Source organism: Acanthisitta chloris, unplaced genomic scaffold, assembly GCF_000695815.1.
Source record: "Acanthisitta chloris isolate BGI_N310 unplaced genomic scaffold, ASM69581v1 scaffold44569, whole genome shotgun sequence".
Lineage (NCBI taxonomy): Eukaryota > Metazoa > Chordata > Aves > Passeriformes > Acanthisittidae > Acanthisitta > Acanthisitta chloris.
Genome location: NW_008693965.1, coordinates 9125 through 17736, shown reverse-complemented (window position 1 = coordinate 17736; position 8612 = coordinate 9125). Strand labels below are relative to the sequence as shown.

The 8612-nt window shown below is 38.2% G+C and overlaps 1 protein-coding gene across 1 annotated transcript in view; it reads right to left on the bottom strand.

Annotated features, from left to right (window-relative positions):
• LOC103810330 (endoribonuclease Dicer-like) overlaps positions 1–2634 on the bottom strand; it is a gene marked incomplete at its 3' end in the record, with an annotated part of 10483 nt that extends 7849 nt beyond the window's left edge. Inside the window, exons 1-2 of the mRNA XM_009083230.1 lie at positions 2569–2634; positions 1560–1660 (exon numbers count right to left, since the gene is read on the bottom strand). The remainder of the gene's footprint in view (positions 1–1559; positions 1661–2568) is intronic.
• Between the last annotated feature and the right edge of the window lie 5978 nt (positions 2635–8612).

Sequence of the window (8612 nt, the reverse complement as noted above, 5' to 3'; positions counted from 1 at the left end):
AACTGTCTTCCCTGGTTTCCTTAGCACAATCACCAATATTCATTGAGAATGTTAATTTTGAACTAGAAAACATGTTTATTTTTTCTGGTACAGAACCAGTCCAACAGCACAAGCAGAACCCTGGTCTCTAGCAGCCTAGTAAAGGCTGCTTGCTGGGGTTCAGGAAAGTTTCTTTAAAGAGCTTATTAAATGAAGATTACATTGGGGGTCTACATTTAGATGAGCTTCTTCTGAAGCATTTCTACAAGCAACACAACAGTTAACAGCTGGAATTCCTGGCACGCTCTACCTAAACATCTGTTTATAGGAAAGAAACGGAGTACAACATGACACTCACTTAGCAGACTCAGAAAACCACACAGCCCCCTGAAGTCCTTCATCTAATGTTCAGTCAACAGTGTGGCCAAACCTGGGTTTGAGGCAAAAGCCTAATCAACACTTTCTGTTGCCATTAGTGCAGCTCTACCAACAGAGCCAGGGAGACACTGCTCACACAACAGTTGTGCTGCTGTAGAGTGACTGTAACAGTCTTTAACACAGAAGGATCACACCACTATCCATCACACCACTATCCATCAGCATAACACATGTGGCCTGTAGGGCATTTACCACTAAAGCAATGCAATGGGAAAGCAAAAATCACTTTTGCAATGTATCTGCAGTGATACCAGAGCACGAGGCATTCAGAAAAAAGGTTCAGAAAAGGGATGTTTCTCCTTTAAGGAATACAAACATGCAGCCAGATCCTGGAACAAACTTTCATTCGTTAAAACAATGTGTATAAGGCCCCATGCAACAATCCTAACTAGTCAGCTGCTTACAGAGCACTGTAGGATTGGTGCTGTGCAGACTCACCTTCTTTTACCAGAGAGGACAAAAAGATAAAACATGAAGTATATGGGACCTAAGATGCAAGGCAAGGTGAGGAATAGCAAAACCAGGTACATTTCTGTCTTCCCTATGTTATCAAGCTAAACATCCATTTTCCTGCTCTGTAGCTTTAATCAGATAGCCCTTTTCCTATTACTGCTGAACTCCTAATTCAAACTGCAGCACACTATCAAAACTAGGACCTTAACAACTTACCTGCCATTTACTTTCCTTTCCATTTGCTTTGTATCTCCTATCTGGAACAACATAAAAATTCAATTCTAATTCTAACCCTTTGTATTACTCCTCTTCCCACTTTTTTCTTTTTAAACTGATTGTATTTCACCAACACAACCACACTGGAATAAAAATTCACAAAAAATATTTAAACACACACACATCCTTTCAAAAAACTGAATAACTTTCTAACCACATTCAGTCTCACAAGATATCAGAGCCTGTTTCATGACAAGCACCTTTACCTATGCTATTGCTGCATCTAAGCTTCTATGGATAAAATTAAGTAGCTACTTGGATTATTCTTTCCAAAGAAATTCACAGCAAATTTCTGTAACCTCACACACAGAAGTTACTCTATGGTTCTGAAACAGCTTTAAATGTAAAATAGGAGAACACAGTGAAGTGACACACAAAACCTGCTTCTCCCACGCTACGAAGCACAGTCTTACCGTTTTAATTTCCGCAGTCTCTGTGTTTATGCTTCCCAAACTGCATTTTGACATCATGATATCAGCTTGGAGATTAATCACATAATTTGCAAGCTTCGGCTCTTAAAAACAACAACAACAAAAACCCATGAACTGTAAAAATTGTTTGAAAAGGGAACTACAATAGCATGGTTCATTGTGGTAACTCTGTTGCTTATAAACATTTAAATGTGTTGAGCCTACACAACTTGCTGAGAGAAATGAACTACTTCAGTCCATCCTGAACATGAATTACTTTGTCTTCTAAATCATTCTTCCAGTTTCTAATAGGAAATTAACCTTGGTAGTTTAAATGTGCATATGCTTCCCTAACCCTATTTACAGGTTACTATGATCAACAACTGGTTCGTGTGAGAAATATACTACTAGTGTTCTATATAATTTTATTATGATCTCTATAATTGCACTGCTTTTTTCCATGCACATGTATTTTCATTTCACTTGAGTTAAACATTAAAAAATCAGAATCGAAATGACTTTAAACTATTTTGAAGCCACAAGTAATACAGTCACAGCTCATGAAACAGCAACAACTGTTTTGTCCTAAGTACATTAACACATGTGGTTTTTTAATAAAAGCATAAATATTGGGCACTTAAGATAGTGATTTAGCCATAAAAGTAAAATTCAGAAAGGTGAGTCATTCATGACAATGAATTCCTAGCTATATTAGCCAAATATATCTATTTATATAACATTTATATGTATTATAAAACTACAACTTAAAACAAAAATCTATTTAAGCAGATCTAGAGTGTTCTTAAAGCTCTAACATAAAAAATTTACACTATATATATATACACACACCTAAAGTATGAGTTTTCCCAGACCTAAAAAGAGATCCTGAAGTCAAATCAATACTGAAAACTTAAATGCAAAATGAATCTTGATGAAAATTTCTACTCCAATCAGTTCCATAAAGTTAACAAGGAGGACACTCCCCAGATTACTTCAGCATGTTCATTTTTACCTCAAACGCTGATGCTGAGCTTTTCCAGAGTCTCCAAGCCTGTAATTTTGTTTCACCCTAGGTAACCTAAAAGGCAATATAAAGAGAGAGCATTTTAACATGAACTGCCATAAAAATCAATGGTGCCATGTGGTACTCTGCTTTCTTGCATTTTAATATTTCACTCTGTAGCATGAGCACATGGTCCTTCAAAAATCTAATTATCATATGTCCTTCTTTGGCTAGGGATACAGACCGTGTCTGAAAGATCAGCCTTAAGTGCTCAAGAAATATTTGCATATTTTGTTTTATCTGCTAAAGTAATTGCTCACTGAGGCCAACTAGATTTACAGTTTTCCTCCCCTGTGCTGCCTCCAAGCATGTTTCACCTAAGAGAGTAATGAAATCTCGAAGAAAATTATCATTCAACACATTTAAAAGAAAAATCTTAAAGAACGTGTTTCCAAAAACAAAACCCAGTTATTATTTCGTTTTACAACTAGAATATGTAGGGATTGCAGCACGGAAGATCTGATGAATGCTGCATTCATGTACAAAAGAACAGACCTACAAAAATTTTATTCCCAGGGCTATGTTTCAAATTCGTGTTTGCAGCATATATAAATTGATCCCTTTTTTCAGCACAAAATACAACAAATTGCTGCTAAGATGCCGTGAGTAGAACTCAGATTTATTACAATATGTTCCTGTTATGCCTAGGTTATTCATTTATTCACTGCCTCTAAACATGAACCAGAATATGTATTCCACTGAACCAGAAAATAGCCTAACAACAGAAAACTGTCAGACCCACAGTAAAAATACAGAAATACACTCCACACGATATATATATAGATAGACAGATAGATAGATAGATATATTTTTGCAAGAGAAGCTGAAAGAACAATAGAGCGTTTGGCTACCCCAACGCATGACAAACATGAACAGAAGGAAAGGTTCAATCCTTGTCAGTAAAGCTAATGCCATGTGTGGCTTCGCAGAGCAAATTTACTTTCCTGCCTAATCGCAGATGGCAAACAAAAAACACAGAGCAGTAGGTAAGATCCGGAGAGCCAAAAAAAGTATGTAATTCTCCACCAACCCAGCCGTTTCCTTTGGCACATCAAAGCCCCGAGACACAAGGCCGAGGCTTTAATCAATCCATCGGCGAGCAGGAATTACAGTAGGTCCTTTTAATGCCGAAGCCAACCTAAAACCAGACAGGCCACATTCCTGAGATGCAGTCAAGTTCTAGGAGAAAACAGCGAGCTTATATCTCATTAGCATCTAAATGGCGTTGGTGCAGGCATGAGACAAAGCCCTGGGGGGCAGTGGCACAGCCTGGGGCTGCCCCAGCACCAACACCCACACCAGGGAGCCAGAGCCGGCAAGAATTTCTTTTACCACATTAAAAAACAATTTTACTCTACGGTGACTGGGGACCTTGGCAAAACCAAGCAGATGGGACAAAAAGGAAAAAGAAAATGGCATCTTAGAGATCTAGTTTTTAGCAATGTCAATGTTTTCCACCGAACAGTAACACTACCTTTTTTTGTTACCTTTTAAGAGCTCAACGTTCACATAATTTATCGAAAGGTGAGAGGTTCAAGATAACCTTAGTGTCTAACTGCAAGATACACCACAAACACAAGTACTCAAAGAATAAAGCAGCAACATGAAACCAAGATCAGTTCCTATAAAGACAACAAGAGAAGCATCCAAGAAGTGACATCGCACTGCTGCAAGTCTCCAGCACTCCAAAAATCCACAGCCACGAGTCACCTCTGCAAATCTCAGCCGACAACTTGCAGTATCTTGGCTATTTCCCACCGAAACACTTGCTAATACAAAAAACAAGTATCCAAACATAGCAGAGGATACAGACGAATGTATCAACAGATTTTTATTTCACGGGTTTGTAATTAAGTATCCCGAAATAATCAGATCTGTATGATACCTAACTTGCTACTAAAAAGGGACGGCCAGCAAAAGGATGACTTAAATTTGCACTAGAATACCTACTGACACTACAAGCAACAAGCTAAAACCAAATCTATGCACATTCTTGCTCTTAAACATCTACAGCTTAAATTAAACAACTACTTCCTCCATTAACTGAACCATTATTCAAACTGTTAACAACTTGAAAGTGAAGTTCTTATCTCGCAAGAAGTTCTATGCCATTAGACTCTTAAGCTCACAATAGAGCTATGATGAGGTGAATAATCTTTATGCAAATACAAATGGATTCCATAATGAGGCAAAGTCCTGCATTACCCAGAGGAGTTAGGCAAAAACTGCCGTTTTGACTGGGAGAATGAAGTCGGTCTGGGCTGCCATCCTGTCCCTGTAAGTACAAGTGGGCACAGATGCTGGGGGAGGAAGGAAGAAGGAGTGACTCTAAAATATGACTGACCATTCTCTTCCATGTGTTATTTCTGCAATTTTACATTTCAACTATTTTTCTTTGGTTTATTATGGCACAAACAATAAAATCAGTCAGAAACAGCAGCACAAACTCCCTACTGCCTCGGACTAACTCCAAAACAAAATACTCTTAGCATCCAAGGAGTTAAGCCTCATCCACGGAAGGAAAAAAATTACACTCAGGACACATACCTCTAAAAAAAATCTGAGCTATATGAACACTCCGAAACACATTTATTAGATTCAACAGTAATTAAAATTATTTCACATAATACTTGAGTTTTTTCAAGTTGCTGCATAGAAAAAACTCAGGTAAATTTATCGATTCTAACTTATGCGTAACTGTACTATCATAGCAGCACAACAAGTAGAAATTATACATGAATTTATTTATCACTGGGTCCTCTACTTGGGGACCAAACTATTTACTTGTGATGGTTTAGTTTATTTAAAGGTTATGTTCAAGCCTTTCAGGCACTACGTCTTTGGACAGGAAGGCAATTAAGCAGACCTTAGGGCAGGGATTTCTCTCTTCCCCAATCCCCGGACAAGCTGTGAGGCAAGTACAGCTCCAAAACATTAACGATTCTTGCTTACGATAAGTAAAAGCAGCAGCTGCCCCTGAATACAACCCCATGTGGAGACTTCAATCCCATTATTTGCATAAACATAAATCCTTTCTCTTCATGTGGCAAAAAGTCAAACTCGACAAAAACATGTGAATTCAGCAGCTCTGTTACCTCTGTGCCACAGCATCCCATACTACTAAGAGTCCTACATGACAAAAGGCTTTCTCTGAAGTCAGTAAAGGTATGATGGAAGACTAACTGGCATTTGGAATTTAAATCATGTTCTAGAACTTCTACCAAGTCTAAAGTGAGAGCTCAAATCTCCTAGAGTTGGCCATAATCAATTTATGTAACTCTCAAGTAACAGCTAGTGTATAAATTATAGCCTTAGTTAAAAAAAGTAGCATTTAGTTAATATAATGGTGCATCTAACTAACTCCTCCTAATGAACCTTTTACAGAGAGTGCTCAGGCATTGGAATGTGCTGCCCAGGGAGGTGGTGGATTCACCATCCCTGGAGGTTTTCAAGCTGAGACTGGATGTGGCACTTAGTGCCATGGTCTAGTGACCAATGCAGGGTTGGACTCGGTGATCTTTGAGGTCTCTTCAGGTTGATTCTATGATTCTATGATTAAAATTCCTAAGTATTATATATTGGTTAGCACATCATTTACTCCACATTTCAAGCTTTGCAGTTTTTACTGTCTTCCTAAAAAAGAAAAGACTTCTCACCAGTCGCAGTTCTTGCCTGCACATGTTCTTTCCCTGCAAAGAACCTCTGGGCACACTACTGGAATTTTCTGTTATGTGAAGCTGAGATGAAGTCAATATTCAATTCATAAACATGCACAGCATAAAGGAACTATTTTTGCTCTCAAATGCAGAAGGCATTCAAAGCTCCTCAGATGCCACAGAATCCATGTCCAGAAAGAGAGCATCAGTTGGGAGAAAAAAAAACAACAAAACAAGCAAAAATCATACTTCATTGATTCTTTTATTTTACTAAAGAAAAGTGTGAATAACTGCTAAGACATTTCCACAGGCCCAGCTTTTTCTTTTTTTTTTTTTTCTGAATATGTAAGAATGTCTGAAGATGCTGCTGCCCAGGAAAGTGAGTCAGCACCCCAGAGGTGTTTAACAGATGTGCAGATGTGGCATTTGTGGTTTACGGAACATATCACTTGCTAAATACTCATTTAATCATTACAGAGGCAGGTGAGAAGGAAAAAGAATGGATTTACTGTTAATAAGATAAGAGTGGAATTGTTTATTTCAAACTGCTCAGACCTGAGAAATAATGTTTTAAAGTAGTTAAACCCCTGTAAATGGTGCAATTGAGGGTTTCTGACACCAGTTTGGGCTCTGGAAGCAATGTAAATTAATTAATACAGTACTGCACCAGCCAATTAACTCTTCTGCTGAGCATAACTCAATTAATATATTCCTATGGTTGTTTCAATTCCAGACCCTGTCTGTGTAGCCATCAGTTGAAGGGAGTTCCTTTCTTCTGTAATACTTAAAAATAGTCCTGTAATTCAATCAGTTGTGAGCTGCATTTTCAGGGCAGAGCACAAATACACAAGTAGGAGTAGAGAGTTTTTTTTCCTAAAAATAACATGGTAGATTTTGCCTTATCTGGCATTAGCAGCTCCACAGGCACTGGTTATCCAAAAATAGAAAATATGAAGCAAAATAAAGAATTCTGTCCTGCTCTTATCACATTAGTTGTAGTTTGCATGCAAGTTGTCAACCACCTGTCATTATGCCTAATATCATCTAATTACCAGAAGTATAACAGACATTTTACAGGTTGCTTGACTGCAGCGACATTAAGCAGCCAGTATCAAGCAACCATCAGCAAAAACTCTTGAGGAGTTGTAGTATTTCATTAGTTCACAGTTTTCAGAAAAAAATTCAGCCAAGTTCTGTGAGCCTCCCTGACAGCTGCATCAGCACAGCCTGGACCAGCTCCCCTTTCTGCTGGTGTCCTAAGCTTCTACTCTGGTCACATTAAGACCTACCAAAGAAAAGCAACAGCTTGGCAGGTACATTCCTGGTGAGTGACAAGGCAAGGCTGGGACATGACAGGAGAATGAGACAAGCAGTCAAATACTTCACTGGTTTGAGTTTGGGAAAAGAAAACACAGATTCACAAACACTCTGCAGTTTTCTCTGCACCATTTTTCCAGTCTGGGCAGCTCTGCAAACAGTTCAATACTTTCACTTAACAATGAGGGGTAATTTCTTGCCCTCGTTTATTCTCACAGTGCCCTGCAAATGACCAATTCCAGCAGGTCAGACTATGTTTTCCCAAAGGTCAGTCAGATCCACTCTCTGAAGACATCCATGAAGCAGCACAGGAGTGCAGAGCAGAGCAGCTGTAAGGAATCTGCAACCAGACAGGTAGGATCAGGAGAAGCACTGCCAGCATTTAAGTGACCAAAGACCTCGATCTAGTTATGAGAGAATTAAAGGAAAGGAGCAAGTTTCTACAAGCAAATCAGGAAATACATGAATGCAATCAAAGTACAGATAAAGCAGATACTTTAGATTTAAAAAAACCCCACAACCATCTTACTAAAAGTCTTCAGATACCAAATAATTTGGTTCAACAATGGGGGAATAATCAAGCATTTGAAAAGTCAATTGTTCCACCATTAACATCCCAATACAGCAAGTCTGATTAAATCAGAGGCATTAGAACCCCTTAATTTAATCTTGATTTATATTGAGAAAGCTTCCGTGTAAGGTTCTTACATAACTACCCTTTCTACCAGTTACAAACTCGCATTGCTTTTGTAGTTTTCTTTAGAAACAACGTGCGTTACATTATTCAGCCTGATTTACAGCTATCAAATGCAGGCACCTGATTAATTACGAGTGCAGCATCACGGCCATTAACATTCAAGTAATCACACGATTTAGCTTATTAATTGGTATATTCAATTATGTAGAGCAGTTTTTCCCCATCTATTATGCACACTGTGGTACTTGGAAAGAATTTACAATTCAACTAATAAAAACGTCTCAGTTATAATGATAATAAATAAAACTTGAAATTAGGCAAAA